The following is a 17,033-nucleotide window of genomic DNA, read 5'->3' as shown; positions in this document are numbered from 1 at the left end:
CCTATTCAACATAGTATTGGAAGTTCTAGCCAGTGCAATCAGGCAAGAGAAAGAAATAAAGGGTATTCAAATAGGAAGAGAGGAAATCAAATTGTCACTGTTTGCTGATGACATGATTCTATATTTAGAAAACTCCATCATCTCAGCCCCAAAACTCCTTAAGCTGGTAAACAACTTCAGCAAAGTCTCAGGATACAAAATCAATGTGCAAAAATCACAAGCATTCCTATGTATAACAATAGACAAGCAGAGAGCCAAATCGTGAATGAACTCCCATTCACAGCTGCTACAAAGAGAGTAAAATACTTAGGAATACAACTTACAAGGGACATGAAGGACCTCTTCAAGGAGAACTACAAACCACTGCTCAAGGAAATAAGAAAGGACACAAACAAATGGAAAAACATTCCGTGCTCATGGATAGGAAGAATCAATATCATGAAAATGGCCATATCGCCCAAAGTAATTTATAAATTCAATGCTATTCCCATCAGGCTACCACTGACTTTCTTTGCAGGATAGAAAACAACTACTTTAAATTTTATATGGAACCAGAAAAGAGCCCATGTAGCCAAAACCATCCTAAGCAAAAGGAACAAAGCTGGAGGCATCATGCTACCTGGCTTCAAACTATATTTAGATTTATTAGCATGAATTTAAAATATCTATAACTAAAAATACTTTTGAAAACCTATTACATATGGATGTATTTTTTCTTCTATTTTTAAACTTCTTTTTATTTTTGTTCATTAGTCTTGCTAGAATTTTGAATTTATTAATGGCCTTTTAAACAAAACAGAAGTGTTACTGTTTCATCATTTTGATTATTTAGTTTGTTTTCTAATTTTTAAATTTATCTTCTTACTTTTTATGATTTTATGTATACTCTTTTTGGGGTTTGTTTTGCTGCTTTTTCCTTTGGCTTCTTGGCTGAAATAGTGAACTAATGTTAGCAGAGTGGCTGAGAAAATGGATACTGGAGTTGGGTGATTGATTGCATCAGTGACCCAATTATCCACCTCTGCCTGTGTCCAGCCTTTGTCTGGTAATTTTGGAGTTTTTATCATCAAGGCAGGCCAGTACTTGGGCCAAGAGAAGAAGGGAGGTGTGATGACGCACGAGTTCTGAACCTCAGCCTCCTGAGACCTTGAGTGTATCTGCTTGCTTTTTTATGTTTCTGCCATTGCTGTGAGAGCAGACCTGGCCTAGCCTACTGCAGAATGAAACCACACTGAGTCCTCTCAGTCATCCAGCTGAGAGTGCTAACCAGTCCCCTCCCAGAGATACGATCAAACCTGTCCAAGATCAGCAGTCTCTTAGCAGCCACTGCACACACCGCAGCTACAAATGCTTATTGCTGCTTGTAATTGTTTGGGTTTGTTTCCTTTTTGCTACGTAACATAAATGTGACAATAGACCATACATATGTTACTTAGGATTGCCTCTTTAGCATCCACTATATTGAAGTTTGTTTGTTTTTAGTGACTTTTTGTTTTTGATTTCTAACAATTATATTGTGATCAGAGAAATGACTTCTCAGTAAGATACTGCTTCTTTAAAATTCCTTAAGACTTCCTTGGTGGTGCAGCATATTTTCATATTTGGAAGTGTTCCACGTGCACGTAACATACCTGTAACTTACTGTTTAGGTGAAGTGTTTTGTACATATCTATCCAATCTTTTCCATTGTGTTCTTCAAATCTTCAGCATCCTTTCTAATGTTATATTTACTAGATCAATCATTTCATAATAGAGTTCAATTAAAAATTACCACTCTAATAATAGGTTTGGCAATTTGTTATTATATCTCTGTTAGTTTTCAGCATGTGCATTTAAAGGCTAGGTAGCTAGGTGCATAAAACATTGCTTTTTTATGTTTCAGTAGTAGGTTGCTTCTATTTCTGATAATAACATGGAGGCACTAGGTTTCTATAGGTTAATATTTGCCTAATGTATCTGTTTCTATCTCTTTGTTGTTAACCTTTTGCACCTTTTTAAAATATTTGGTTAATGTATAAAAAAACTCATCAATGCATTATGTTTAGAAATCTAAACTGATAGATCACTGTATTTTAAGAGATGCATTAAATCATGTATGAATTTTTGTCTTGGATGATCTCTCATTGTATCTTATTCTCATGTTAAACCTACTTTTCCTTTGCTTCTAGTTTTGTCTACATCTTTACCTTCTATTGAATTGAAAATGTTTTCCTCCCCTTCTCCATTTCTTCTCCTGTCCCAGAGATATAAAAGGTGGTTATATGTCTTTTATGGTTACTCTTAAATACTTTTCTAAGGAACTATAACTTATTTTATGAAAACTCAAAAGCATTTATTATCTCTGTTCTCTTCTTACAAACAAATGCCTTCTAGATATTTTAACACTCTGCTGAATTCCAACCTAATTATCCTGGTTATTATTGTGTAGAAATGTGATTCAATTTTCAATTTAAAGGACATACAAAGTAGATTCATTTTTTACCATCAAATGACAATTAAATTCGCCAATGAATTATGCATTTCTGTAGAGAGGCTGTGATGTATCTGGGCTTGCGAACGAGGTGGAATGTAGAAATTCCTCCTGTACAGGGGTTGGATTGGCTGCAGCTGCTTTAAGAACCCAGAAACTTTTGTCCTCTCCATAGGCTAGCTCACTGTGAAAATATCCCATGGATTTTACCTAAAATTGCCTACAGAGAGCAGCATTATACTTCTATAGATAATTGCATCAGTAGCCAGAGAGGAGAAGTATGGCAGCAGACTACCCTCTACCCTCCTGGTAGGAGTAGCACATCACAGTCTCAGCATGTTCAATCTTGAGCAACGAACATGATGTGAGTGTTTGTGAGTAGGTCTGTACATGGGGGGTGTTTTTGTAGGGGAATTTACATATACATTTGATTGCAGCAGGCACATAAAATACTTCCCAGAAAAAGATTCAGTGCATAATAAGAACACCACATCTTTCCATAACTTCACTCAACCACTGCTACACAAATACAATTTGCTAAGCCACTTCTGAAAACTGTAGCACTAGAGTACTCTCAAATGGTCTTTGCTGTGGGAGAAAACAGGGTACCTAAGCTGAATTATAGAAAGTAAAGAGATTCTGGGAGGTACCATCATCAGTTTTCTGGGAAGCGTGTGAAGGACATGACTTGGAAGAATGGGTACAGACTTTTGAGCACAAAGCCAGCAGCTCCACCCTGAAGACCATCATTTGGCTCATAAGTCCTGACTCCCGAAGCAAGTGATCCCCCTCCATATGCATGCCATGTTGACCATGCGGTTTCTATGAACTCCTCCATAGTGATGAGAAGTGAATGAGCCCCAACTGAAACCATCATCCCATTTATGGGATAGGATCACACAAACAGGGTGGTGCTACTTCCTAGAGCCAAAGCTCAAGTAAGGTGTCCAGGGGTCAGTTGCAACAGAAGGCACATTAGCCATGGCAGTCTCAGAGAACACTGCTAGAAGAAGAACCTACACATGGCCATGTAATGAGGCTGAAGGGAAGCCTAAGTAGAAGCAGACTAAGAGGTCAGAAAGTCCATGGAAAGAGAAGAGGGAAGGACAGTTCCAAGAGCAAAGCAGCCTAGGTTAAGGTGCAGAAAATTCAGCATGGATACTTTTAGGAGAGCTGTGCTAAGGCTGCACAGGACCATGAACTGGCCAAGAAGATGATCTCCTCACTATGGAATCAGCCACAGTCTTAGGTAGCATGCAAACTCCAGTCTGACTCCAATCCCTTATATCTTCCATTGTAAATTATTATTGCCTACTTTGTTTCTTTCCAATTTTTATATGTTCTGCAGTTTATATAAAGACTAGCAAAAACATGAATTCTTTATTATACATATGGCAAATAGTCTCAAATTGTAATGACTCATTTTTATCCTTTTATATTATTGTAAAATTCAGAACAAAATATATTCACGATAGGAGCATGAAAATTCTTTTTACCAAAACAATGTACATTTCAAATAACATTGTGATAAAGAGAAGCTACATGTTTCACATTCTGATTCAACTCACTGTATCCAATGAGTAAAAGATCCTAGAAAGAATCTTATGTTTCTAAAATTCTTATAGTCTGAGTGAGAGATAGGAACAATACAAATATTTCTGTAAGTGCTCTTGGTAAACAGTCTCAAAATCAGAAGAACACTTATCCAAAAGGCCCTAAATTATTGTGCAATCAAGATAGATAACTTTAACTTTAAAAACAGCTCAGTCTTCCAACCCAATTCCTAAAACTGTAAGATGTTCACAAAATTTTTATAGCCAATTTAAACTTATTTCTACACTCAGTTATGTTTAAAACAACATAATGGTTGCATAATTTTTAAAAAACATTCTAACTCAATATTTTTATCTATCTAATATTAATTACCAGATATAAAATCTTCAAAATAGCCCAGTATTTTTCAAAATAATTTCTCCATAGATGATTTTCATTCAGTTTATAAAGCTTTATTTATAATTTTGTCATAAGAATAAGAAAAGACAAAGCCTCTGAAACAAACACACACACAAAAACAAAATACAAAACAAAACAGAAAAAAATACAATGAACTTACTTCTGGGAAAATTGAAGCAAGGAATCTAGAGGTATGTTTTATCCACTGATCTCCTTGTTTAGAAGAAAATTATTCATATTTTCTCCTTGTCTCTACCACGTATCTAGAATTTGCTTTAAATGTTTGACTTCTGTGAAAAGTTTCTGTGAAGACTGCTTTCAGAGTGGAGGTTATGATCTCAATTCTGTTGGCCCTGCCAAACATCGCATTCACGTGATCATGCTTGGACTGTTTGTCTTCTCATTGATATTCGGCCAGTTCCTGCGGAGCAGTGGCATTTATACTGGGTTGCTTGGCTATATCATATTATAGGGAGCAATTTCTTTTTTATGTCCAAGATGGTTGTGGCTAATATCAAAATTTAAAGTGCTGTCTTTAAGCCATGAGAAAGTAAACAGCTTAATCAGAGAAAAGCTCTTCTCTTTACCCAGAGCTCTAGTCTGCTTAATTGACAGCTTTACCTAGATAATCAAAATTTTCATTCCTCTGTTTCCCAGCTTCATTTTCACTCAGTTCAGACAGTTTTCCAATTTATTTGACCCATAGATTAAGCAGAAATGTGCTTAATTTCCAAGTGTCTGAAGATTTTCCTATATTTGCTTATTGATTTCTAGTTTAATTCAATTATACTTAGAAAAAATATTTTGTATGTCAAATTTGTTAAGGCTTATTTGATGACCCAGGATATGATCTATCTTAGCAAATATTCCACAGGTACTTGAAAAGTTGTATTTTTTTGGTGTTGAGTAGAATATTATATAATATCTATTATATCTAGTTGGTTGATGATATTGTTCAGTTTTTTTCTATATTTTTCCTAATTTTCTGTCTCCTAGTTCTGTTGTTTACTAAGAGAGGAATGTTGAAGATTTTCACAAAAATTAGGGACTTTTAAATTTCTCCCTTTAAAACTATCATGTTTTCCTTGATGTACTTTGCAACATTTGGAATTGTTATGTCTTTTTGGTGAATTGACCCTTTTGTCATTATGTAATGTTAATCTTTATCTTTAGTAACTTTTGTGTCCTAAAGTCTACTTTGTCTGATATTAATAATATAGCCATTCTTACTTTCCTGTGATTATCGTTTTCATGGTTTTTTGTTTTCATCCTTTTATTTTTATCTACACACACACGCGCGCACACACACACACACAATATGCTTTCAGAGTGGCGGTTATGATCTCAATTCTGTTGGCCCTGCCAAACATCACATTCATATTATACGTGTGTGTGTGTGTGCGCGTGTGTTTTTTTGTTATATACATATTTTTTTTTTTGAAGATGACTGTCTTGTTATGTTGCCAAGGCTGGACTTGAACTCCTGGGCTCAAGTGATCTTCCCATCTCAGACTCCAGAGTAGCTGAAACTACAGATACATGCCACTATACCCAGCTCTAAATTGTATTTCAAGTGAGTTTCTTGTAGACAGCATATAATAGACTCATGTGTTTGGTTTTTAAAAACCAATTTGACAATGCATGTCTTGTAATGGGTGTGTTTAAATTATTTTCATTTTATGTAGCTATTGATTTTTTAAATTCAGGTCTGCCATTTTGTTATTTGCTCTCTTTTCTCTCAGGTTTTAATTCTCCTATTTCCCATTTTCTGCTTTCTTGTTGGTTATTTGAAATTATTTTTTAGTATTGCATTTCAACTTATCTATTATGTTTCTTAACTATATCTATTTGTATAGTTATTTTAGTGATCACTCTCAGGATTGCAAAAGACATACTTAACTTGACATGGTCTACCCAGAATTAACGTTTCTTCATTTTAAGTAAAATATGTAAACCTTACTATTATATACAGACAAAATAGGAAGGAGGTCAACAAGGGTGCTGCTCAGTAACTACAACCAGAAGGGGAAGAAATAGAGGAGTAAGAGGCTCAACATGGTCTCCATCACCCCAGTAAAAAGTCATGATCTCTTGCTCAGCTCCTAGTCCTAAGCTACTTTTCAGATATAGAACCTATTGATTGAAAAACTAGTCAGACCCCTAGAAGAAAAGATGTTACAACATCTTGACAAGTGTATACTGTGATGATTATACTTCCTAGTCCTCCCTCAAAGGGACCTACGGCCTTTACTTGGGTGATTATACACTGAAGAAAGAAAAATCCCCAGACATGTCAAGAGTTGTTGGGCATAGAGTCAGAGTGGACACTGGTAACCGGAAACCCAAAATTTCACTAAGGCCCTACAGCTAGACTGAGAATATAGAGCCAAGGTCATAAATGGAGTCTTGGTTAACAAGCAGCTCTGCATGGTCTCACTGGACTTATGGACATACACAGTGGTCATTTGTCTATCACCAAATGTGCTGTTAGAGTTGACATATCTGGTAGTTAGAATAACTTCCATGCTGAGTCCTTGGCCTGTAGGGTGAAAACTATCATAATGCAGAAGGGAAAGTGGGCACCTTTGACAATTCTCCCAACTTTATCCCCAACCATGACACTTAATCAAGAACAGTATTCCACATGGGGAGAAGGAACGCAGAGACCAATGCCACCATTATTGACATAAAGATGAAAGGTAGTGGTGCCTAGCACACCTTAATTTAATTTGCCAGCCTGATCCTTGCAGAAGCCAGAAAGATTCTAGAGAATGCTTAGACTATCTCAAGCTCAAACAACTAGTGGTCCTAGTTAGAGTTGCTTTGTCAGACATGGTATCTATTCCTAGAGCAGGTACATGATTTTTAGCTAGTGATTAGTTAGATGCATTCTTTTCTATACTGATTAGAAAAGAACACTAAAAACAGTGCACAATCAGATAAGTTGGGTAATATTATTTCTTTATGGTTTTTCCTCAGTGCTCTATTGACCCCCTAGCTTTTGTTATAATATAGTCTTAAGAAGTCTGGACCATGTAGACATCCATAGAACATCATATGGACACATTGATGGCATCATGCTGATTAGACAAGATGAGCAAGAGAAGACTAGTATGCTGGAGGTTTTGGTAGGACACATGTTTTAGAAAGTGAGAGTTAAACCCTGTGAAGATTCTGGAGGTTTTCACTTCAGCAAAGCTTTTATTGATCCAGTGGCTAGGGGTGCTTTGCCTATCTCCTTCAAAGTGAAAGACAAATTACTGTATCTTGCAGCCCCAACCAATAGGAAGAAAGGTCAGCATCTGTGATGTCTCTTTAGATACTAATGGCAACACATTCAATGGCCGGATATGTATATGTATATGTATAATATATATATCCATATATATTATATATACTGACTCATAAATATACACTGACATATATACGTGTGTGTGTGTGTGTGTGTGTGTGTGTGTATAAAGACTTTGGGGTACTGTTGGGAAGGAATGACTGTTTTTGAAATGTAAGGATGTGGTATTTAGAAGGGGCCAGGGGCAGAATGATATGGTTTGATTTTGTCCCCACCAAAATTTCATCTTGAATTGTAGCTCCCATAATTTCCATGTGTCATGGGAGGGACCCAGTGGGAGGCAACTGAATCATGAGGAGCAGGTCTTTCCCATGCTCTTCTCATGGTAGTGAATAAGTCTTACAAGATCTGATAGTTTTATAAAGGGGAGTTCCCCTGCACATGCTCTCTTGCTTGCCACCATGTAAGCTGTGACTTTGCTCCTCATTTGTCTTCTGCCATGATGGTGAGGCCTCCCCAGCCATGTGGAACTGTGAGTCAATTAAACCTCTTTCCTTTATTAATTACCCAGTCTCAGGTATGTCTTTATTAGCAGTGTGAGAACAGACTAATACAGATACCATCTCACACCAGTCAAATGGCTATTATTAAAAAGTCAATAAATAATAGATGCTGGCTAGGCTGCAGAGAAAAGGGAGTGCTTCTACACTGTTGGTGGGAATGTAAATTAGTGCAGCCACTGTGAAAAGCAGTTTGGAGATTTCTTAAATAACTTAAAAAAAGAATAACAGAATAACCATTCAACCCAGCAATGTCTTTACTAGGTATATACCCAAAGGAAAAGGAATCATTTTACAACAATGACACATGCACTTGTATGCTCATGGCAGTGCCATTCACAATGGCAAAGACTTGGAATCAACCTAGGTGTCCATCAACAGTGGTTTTGATGAAGAAAACTTGATATATATATATATATACACCATGGAATACTACACAGTCATAAAAATGAATGAAATCATGTCCTTTGCAGCAACATGGATGCAGCTGGAGGCCATTATGCTAAGTGAATTAACACAAAAACAGAAAACTAAATGCTGCATATTCGCACTTATAACTGGCAGCTAATCATTGAGTACACATAGACATAAACGTATTTTGACACATTAGTATTCCCACTTAGATTTTCTATAATATTTAACCATTTCATTACATCAATAAATAAAAGCCTTTAGAAATTGATGTATCTAGCACAGTTAAGGGATAGTTTGTTTATTATTACAGGAGTCATTTCATTTGCACTAATTTGATGTGAGGAGACAATCAAATTCCTTTTTTCCTATAAGAAAAACTTAATTCCAGGAGGTTTAGGCCGAAGAATCTCTTGAACCCAGGAAGCAGAGGTTGCAGTGAGCTGAGATTGCACCATTGCACTCCAGTCTGGGCAACAAGAGTGAAACTCTGTCTCAAAAAAAAAAAAAAAAAAAAAAAAAAAGAAAAGAAAAAGAAAAACTTAACCCTCCCATTTTTTTTCTTTAAAAACATTACACGATTGAAATAGAACAGTATTTTCAACTTCAATGTTTCCGTGCTTTTTGACAATGTAAAGATTATATCAAGAATAATATTGACTCCTTGTGCACATGTGTGAAACTATGTCTAGCTGATGTATCCAGAAAGAAATTGCAGCAATATTGAGTATAGAACTTCCAATTGCAACCTCCTTCTTATTGTGGAATAGAAATGTAGTTCCACCTTCTCTGTTCATAACACATAAGAGTAGATAACCAGATATGAGGTGATTAGATATATAAACTGATTTCACAGTTACCATGGAAAGACCATAGCATGTTTGGATGAGGTGGGGGAAAGAGTCTCCCTCTGAACTGAGATTTGAATAGGCTTTAGATAGACTAAAAACCCATGGCCTGTCTTCTTCAGCTTCCCGTCATTGATCATCTGGGAGAATCAAAATGGCCTGGATTATAAAGTGATTACAATTAGTAGGGCAGGCATACAAAATAAAAATGGGGTGAGTGTGCTTAGATGGGAAAAACTGGGGTGGAGAGAAATGATATTTCCTGTTTTGAAGTCTTAGTTCATAGCAAGGCTGAGGATGCAGGTAATATGGAACATGAGCCACACTAGGATATATATCCTCCTGCACAGTCTTCCCCATCAGTGCTGTTTATTGCCTTAGACACCATCCTAAGATGGTAGAGATCTTAGGATGATAGAGATAGCAAATAGAGCTATAGATATGAAAGAGAGAGAATGAGACAGATTTACATTAAAGAATTGGCTCACATGATTGTAGGGGCTGCAAATCCTACATCTAGAATTTGCTGGCAGGCTGGAAATTCAGGTAAGAGTTGATAGTCTACAGGGCAGCAAGGTTTCTAGGTTGGAGTCTTAGGAAGAATTTCATATTCTTTAGGAAACCTCAGTCTGTGTTCTTAGGGTCTTCAACCGATTGAACGAAGCACCCACATTGCAGAAGGAAATCTGCTTTACTCAAAGTCTGCTGGATAAAATGTTAATCCCATCTAAAAAATGCCTTCACAGCAACATTTAGACTACTGTTCAGCTGAGTAGCTGGGCACCATAGCTCAGATAAGTTGACATATAAAATTCACCATCACAAGGGAGGGATTTATATATACATTTTGTTGCAGCAAAAACTTTACAGTTTAACATTTTATACTATTCCCAGAGGGAAACGTTTCAGTGTGGAGTTGAATATTGGATCTTTTCATAGCTCAGACAAATCCCATACAGCTTTGATTTGCTGAGCCTCTCCTGAAAACTGTACAACTTAAGTGTTCATGAAAGGTTTTAATTGCTGAAGAAAATAGACTGTTCATATGAATTACAAAGAAAAAGGATTTTAGAAGGAACATTGGTGTTCTGGGAAGCAGGTTGGAGCAAGGTTTGCATAAATGAATCAGAAGTTTTGGGCATGAAGTCAGCATCTCTGTCATGGCCTATGTCAGTTGAGTCTTAAGTCCTGATATTTGAGGGAAGTGGCCTCCTCCTTTTACATCATGTTGGCCAAGAATGGTCTACACAGTCATCATGGAATATTGCATAGAGGTAAGGAGTGGACATGCCCCTGCCTGAAGCGCTTATCCCATTCATGAGGCAGGATGACCCTCAAGGCAGTGCTAATTTCTAGAGTCAAAGCTCAGGTAAGGTATTTAGGGGGCAGTTGCAACAGGAAGCACATCAGCCAAGGCAATCTCAGAGAGTATTGCCAGAGGAAGAATCTACACCTGGCTGTTTAGTGAGGTTGAGAGGCAAATCTAGGTGAAGCAGGCCAAGTAAAGAGGTCAGCCCAGCACTTTGGGAAGCGGAGGTGGGTGGATCATCTGAGGTCAGGAATTCGAGACCAGCCTGACCAACATGGTGAAACTTTGTCTCTACTAAAAATGCAAAAATTAGCTGGGTATGGTGGTGCACACCTATAATCCCAGCTATTCAGGAGGCTGAGGCAGGAGAATTGCTTGAACCCGGAAGGCGGAGGTTGCAGTGAGCCAAGATCACACCACTGAACTCCAGCCTGGGTGACAGAGTGAGACTCCATCTCAAAATAAATAAATAAATACAAATACAAATAAAAAAGAGGTCAGAAAGCCCATGAACACCATTTGGAGGGAAGAAGTTAGCCCAAGAATAAAAGCATTAGGTCAGGGTGTCCAAGAGCCCCAAGGATTGGTCCTGGGTGTGTAGACATTTAAAGAGATTGTGCAGGGCTCGACAGGAGGGTGAACTGGCCAAGAAGGTGATCTCCTAACTGTGGGATCAACCACTGCCCGATAGCCTGGATAACTGAGTCTGACTCCCAGTGGTTAGGCTACCATTGTAAATCAGCCCTGAAGTATAAAAAGTCCATTAAACTACCCCTCCTGTTTACATTTCCTTTTATTCCCTGATTCATGTAATCTCTGTAGCTCATATCTGAATAAAAAATAATAAAATGGACTTGTTATTATGCATGTCGTGTTGAATTCTGACTGTAAAGTTTCTGATTATTCTCCCGTCATGCTGATCTTCGTGTCAGAAGAAAACGCTTTGCTGTTCACCATGAGTGCAGAAAACTGCTTACTAGAAATGATTCTAAACAGCAAAGGATTTATATTTGAAATAATACGGTTGTAATGAAAAAGTCCATATTTCTCAATCTCATTCAATACATTGCACCCATAGAGTAAAAGATACAGAAAAACTTCTATGTTTTAAAAATGTAGGGCTGAGAGCAAGAAACAGACGATAAAAACCCTTCTCTAAATATTATTGGTGGAAAAGTCTCAAAGCAATAGAAAGTATATATAAAATGCCTGTGAATTGCTGTGCAATAAAATCACATATATATGTGTGTGTATATTTGTAACTCAGACTTGTAAATGCAGCCACATTCATAGCCACACATCAAATGCATCAAAAAGATTTACTAAGTTCTTCATAATAAACCCATAAAATCTCCAACTTCTTCACATATTCACATTTTTTGTCTTAACATGATGTAATAGTTTAAAAAATCAAAAATTAATTCCTAACCAAGTTTTTTTTTCTTGTAGACTATATCAGCCATTATTCAGAAACATTAATTCGTTGTTTTAAAAATAATTTCTCTAGAGATGTTTGGCACTTGTATACAGAATCATTTATAATTGCATAATAGAAACAAAACAGAAAAAAGAACTTACTTTTGGGACATCTGAAGAAAGTGACCTACAAACTCTGCTTTCCACAGAGATCGTGATCCTTGGCCTGTTGAATATCAAATTTACATGATCACTCTTGGGAAAAATTCCTTTTTTAGTGACTACAAGCCAGGTCCGGTGGCAGAGAAGCATCAGTTGTACTTGGTTATTGTACTGTATTAGTTTGTTCCCATGCTGCTGATAAAGACATACCTGAAACTTGTCAATTTACAAAAGAAAGAGGTTTAATGGACTCACAGTGTCGAGTGGGTTGGCGGGGGGTGGGGGGGGCTCAAAATCATGGCGGAAGTTGAAAGGCATGTCTCACATGGTGGCAGACAAGAGAAGAGAGCTCGTGCAGGAAAATTTCCTCTTATAAAATCATCAGATCTCATGAGACTTACTCACTATCACAAGAATAGGATGGGAAGGATCCATCCCCATGATTCAATTACCTCCAACCAGGACCCTCCCACAACATGTGGGAATTGTGGGAACTACAATTCAAGATGAGATTTGGGTGAGGTCACAGCCAACTATATCCCTGACTTTCATCGTGTTATAAAGAACTATCCTACAAAGAGAATCTGTTTTCCGTCTCTAATAATTTGTTTATTCTGGATATTTCATATAAATAGAGTTATAAAATATATGGCCTTTTGTTGTTGGCTTTTTCATTTAGTGTAATGTTTTCAGGGTTCATCTATGTTAGAGTATGTACCTCTGCTTCATTCCTTTACATCATTAAATAATATTTGATTGTATGGATGTACTACATTTTGTTTAATCTCTTATCAGTTGACAGGCTGTGGGGTTTTTCTACTTTTCGGCTACTATGAATGATGATACTATACGAACATTCACACACAAGTTTGTGTGGGCATATGTTTTTATCTTTCTTGGGTATATACCTAGGTGGGGGATTGCTGTCATATGGTAACCTTATGTTGAACATCCTGAGGACCTGCCAAACTTTGCCAAAGTGGTGGTACCATTTTACATTCCTACCAGCAATACACGACTATTCTAATTTCTCCACATTCTCACCAACAATTGTTATTTTCTGTCTTTTTGATAACTATCTTAGTAGCTGTGAAGTGGTCTCACATTGTGGTTTTGATTTGCATTTTCCTAATGTCCAGTGATATTGGGCATCTTTTTATATGCTTATTGACCATTTGTACAACTTCTTTGGGGAAGTGTTATTTAGATGTTTTATTGAAGTGGATGCTTTTTATTTCATTTCCTTAACTAAACACTTAGCTAAAATATTGAGTGCAATGTTGAATAGAAGTGGATAGCAGACATCCCTTTATTGTTCTTGATCTAGAGGAAAACATTCATCCTTTGATCAGCATGTTTTTAGATATAGATTTTCCAAAGGTTTCCTTTATTAGGTTGGAAAAATTCCCTTCTGTTCCTACATTGCTATTGTTCTTATCAAAGAATGTTGAATTTTGTCAAATGTTTTTCTGTTTCAATTGAAGTGACTGTAGTTTTGATACATATTTTATTTTTAACTTTTTTTTTATTTCCAAAGGTTTTTGGGGGAACAGGAGGTATTTAGTTAGATGACTAAGTTCTTTAGTGGTGATTTGTGAGATTTTGATACACTCATCAGCTGAGCAGTATACAGTGAACCCAATTTGTAGTTTTCATTCTTCGCCCCCTTCCCACCTTTTCCCCCTGAGTCCCCAAAGTCCACTGTATCATTGTTATGCCTTTGTATCCTCATAGCTTAGCTCCTACTTAGGAGTGAGAACATTCGAGGGTGGGTTTCCCATTCCTGAGTTACTTCACTTAGAATAATAGTCTCCAGTCCCATCCAGATTGCTGTGAATGCCATTAATTCATTCATTTCTATGGCTGATGAGTAGCCAATCATATGATGGAATATATGCCACAGTTTCTTTATCCACTTATCGACTGATGAACATTTGGGCTGGTTCCACATTTTTGCAATTGTGAATTGTGCTGCTATAAACATGCGTGAACGGGTATCTTTTTCATGTAATGACTTCTTTTCCTCTGAGTAGATACCCAGTAGTGGGATTGGTGGATCAAATGCTAATTCTATTTTTAGTTCTTTAAGAAATATCCACAGTATTTTCCATAGTGGTTGTACTAGTTTATATTCCCACCAGTAGCGTAGAAGTGTTCCCTTTTTACCACATCCACATCAACATCTATTTTTATTATTATTACTATTACGGTCATTCTTGCAGGAGTAAGGTGGTATCACATTGTGGTTTTGATTTTTCATTTCCCTAATCATTAGTGATGTTGAGCTTTTTTTCATATGTTTGTTGGCCATTTGTATATCTTCTTCTGAGAATTGTCTATTCACCTCCTTGGCCCACTTTTTGATGGGATTGTTTGTTAACGCATCTGATTTTGTCTGATATTTATTTTATTAATGCGATGTATTATATTGATTGATTTTTTGGATATTAAACCACTGACATTTATGAGATGGATCCCACTTGGCCATTGTGTATGATCTTTTTTGTATGTTGCTGAATTATTTTTGCTAGTATTTTGTTGAGGATTTTTGCATCTATACTCATGAAAGATATTGATCTGTCGTTTTCTTTTTCTCGTGATATCTTTGTATGGTTTTGTTATCAGAGTAATACTAGCTTTATAAAATGAGTTGGGAAGTTGGGAAGTATTACTTTTCTTGTATTTTTTGGAAGAGTTTGAGAAGAATTGGTATTAATTCTTATTTAACTATATCTTTGGATTTACCAGTAAAGTCAGCTGGGCATGAACTTGTTTTCTTTAGGAAGTTTTAAAATTACTAATTTAATCTCTTTATGTTATAGGTCTGTTCAAGTTTTCTATTCGACTTGAGTCAGTTTTGCCAGTTTGTGAGTTTATATGAATTTATCTGTTTTACCTTAGTTATATGATCTGTTGGCAAACATTTACTCATAGTATTCCCTTATAATCATTTCAATTTATATAAGATAGTGATGTCCCCTCCCACCTCCTTTTAAATTTTTTTTTTTTTTTAGACAGAGTCTCACTCGTTGCTCAGGCTGGAGTTCTGTGGCATGATCTTGGCTCACTGCAACCTTCACTTCCTGGGTTCAAGCAATTCTCCCATCTCAGCCTCCTGAGTAGCTGGGACTACAGATGCCTGCCACCAAACCTGGCTGATTTTTGCATTTTTTGTAGAGATGGGGTTTCACTGTATTGGTCTCAAACTCCTGACTTCAGGTGATCCACCCTCCTCGACCTCTCAAAGTGCTGAGATTACAGACGGGAGCCACCGCGCCCAGCCCCAACTCCTTCTTTAGAAAACCACCACCCACCTGCCAGCCAGTACTGCCATATCCCCCTTTGCTGGTGCTCTTGCAGAGCTCTCCAAAAGGACTGTAATCCTAGGGGTAGCCCTGGGTCTAGTGGCCTCCATTCTCCGCCTGCCAAGCGGTATCGATAAGGGTTGGCCATCAATTTGTGACTTAACAACACACAATCAGGTATGGGATCCATTTTCCCAAGGGGGAAATCTTTAAAAAGCATGAAAACTAATACCCTGTGGGCTAAACCTTATACAACAGGAAAATATAAATAGGATATTGCTTGGAAGATAAATTTACTTTTCTTTCTTTCTTCCATGGACTACACCTGCAAGTACCCACTTGCAGCCATTCCAGAGAAATCCTATGAAGTGAGTGGACATACTGGCTTAGCAACCGGCTTGCTTTTTTCTCAGCTCATGATGGAGTAGTAGCCAGCCAAGCAGCACACATAAAATCGTTTCATGTCTTTCCTTACCTTCTCCGCCTTTTTCTTAGGCTCACTGCCCTAGGCTTACACCTTCCAAATGAAGTTGAATTATTAGCTAAGGCTCAGCTGTCTGTGGTTGTCAGATGGGTGGGACTGAACAAAGTGGAAGACAAAGATCTAAGGATGAGAAGACTACATGAAGATAAGATCTCTAGTGCTGATGGATAATCTGGGAGTCTTAGACTTTTAATGATGATTTCAGTAGACAGAAACTTGATGTGGTTAATTAGAAAGGGTTTGCTTTCTTTCATTTTTTCTTTTTTTGAGACAGAGTCTCACTCTGTCACCCAGGCTGGAGTGCAGTGGCACAATATTGGCTCACTGCAACCTCCACCTCCCAGGTTCAAGCAATTCTCCAACCTCAGCCTCACGAGTGACTGGGACTACAGGTGCCCGCCACCACGCCCAGCTAATTTTTCGTATTTTCAATAGAGACAGGGTTTCACCGTGTTAGCCAGGATGGTCTTGATCTCCTGACTTTGTGATCCACCTGCCTCATCCTCCCAAAGTGCTGGGACTACAGGCGTGAGCCATCGCGCCCGGCCTGCTTGCTTTTTTTAGTGGGAGGTGCATAATCAGTTCTAATTACTGTCTTTGAGAAGATTGTTTCTTAGTTTGTGGTAATGGAGTAGGAGTAGGAGGGAATAGCTGGTTTGGTCTGCAGCACATGAAACTCCAGGTGTATGCCTAGAATCCTGCTGTGGTCTAGACTTGTTTTGGAAACATATTTTAAAGTCATAGTTCCTTTGTTTTATTACTTAGTGTTCAAAAACCTAACACATGTTCAGTTGAGCTTTAAGAATATCAATCTTCGGCCGGG

At 37.4% G+C, this 17,033-nt stretch overlaps 1 protein-coding gene across 2 annotated transcripts in view; it reads right to left on the bottom strand.

Annotated features, from left to right (window-relative positions):
- Positions 1–4,756, bottom strand: part of ABCA8 (ATP binding cassette subfamily A member 8) — a 79,219-nt gene extending 74,463 nt beyond the window's left edge. For both annotated transcript variants that reach the window (XM_008011982.3, XM_008011983.3), the window contains exon 1: positions 4,584–4,756. The gene's annotated coding sequence lies outside the window, so the exon portion shown is untranslated. The remainder of the gene's footprint in view (positions 1–4,583) is intronic.
- Between the last annotated feature and the right edge of the window lie 12,277 nt (positions 4,757–17,033).

The sequence above is a fragment of the Chlorocebus sabaeus genome, chromosome 16 (genome assembly GCF_047675955.1).
Source record: "Chlorocebus sabaeus isolate Y175 chromosome 16, mChlSab1.0.hap1, whole genome shotgun sequence".
Taxonomy (NCBI): Eukaryota; Metazoa; Chordata; class Mammalia; order Primates; family Cercopithecidae; genus Chlorocebus; species Chlorocebus sabaeus.
Note: the sequence above shows the minus strand (reverse complement) of the source record. Positions and strands in the feature narration are given on the sequence as shown.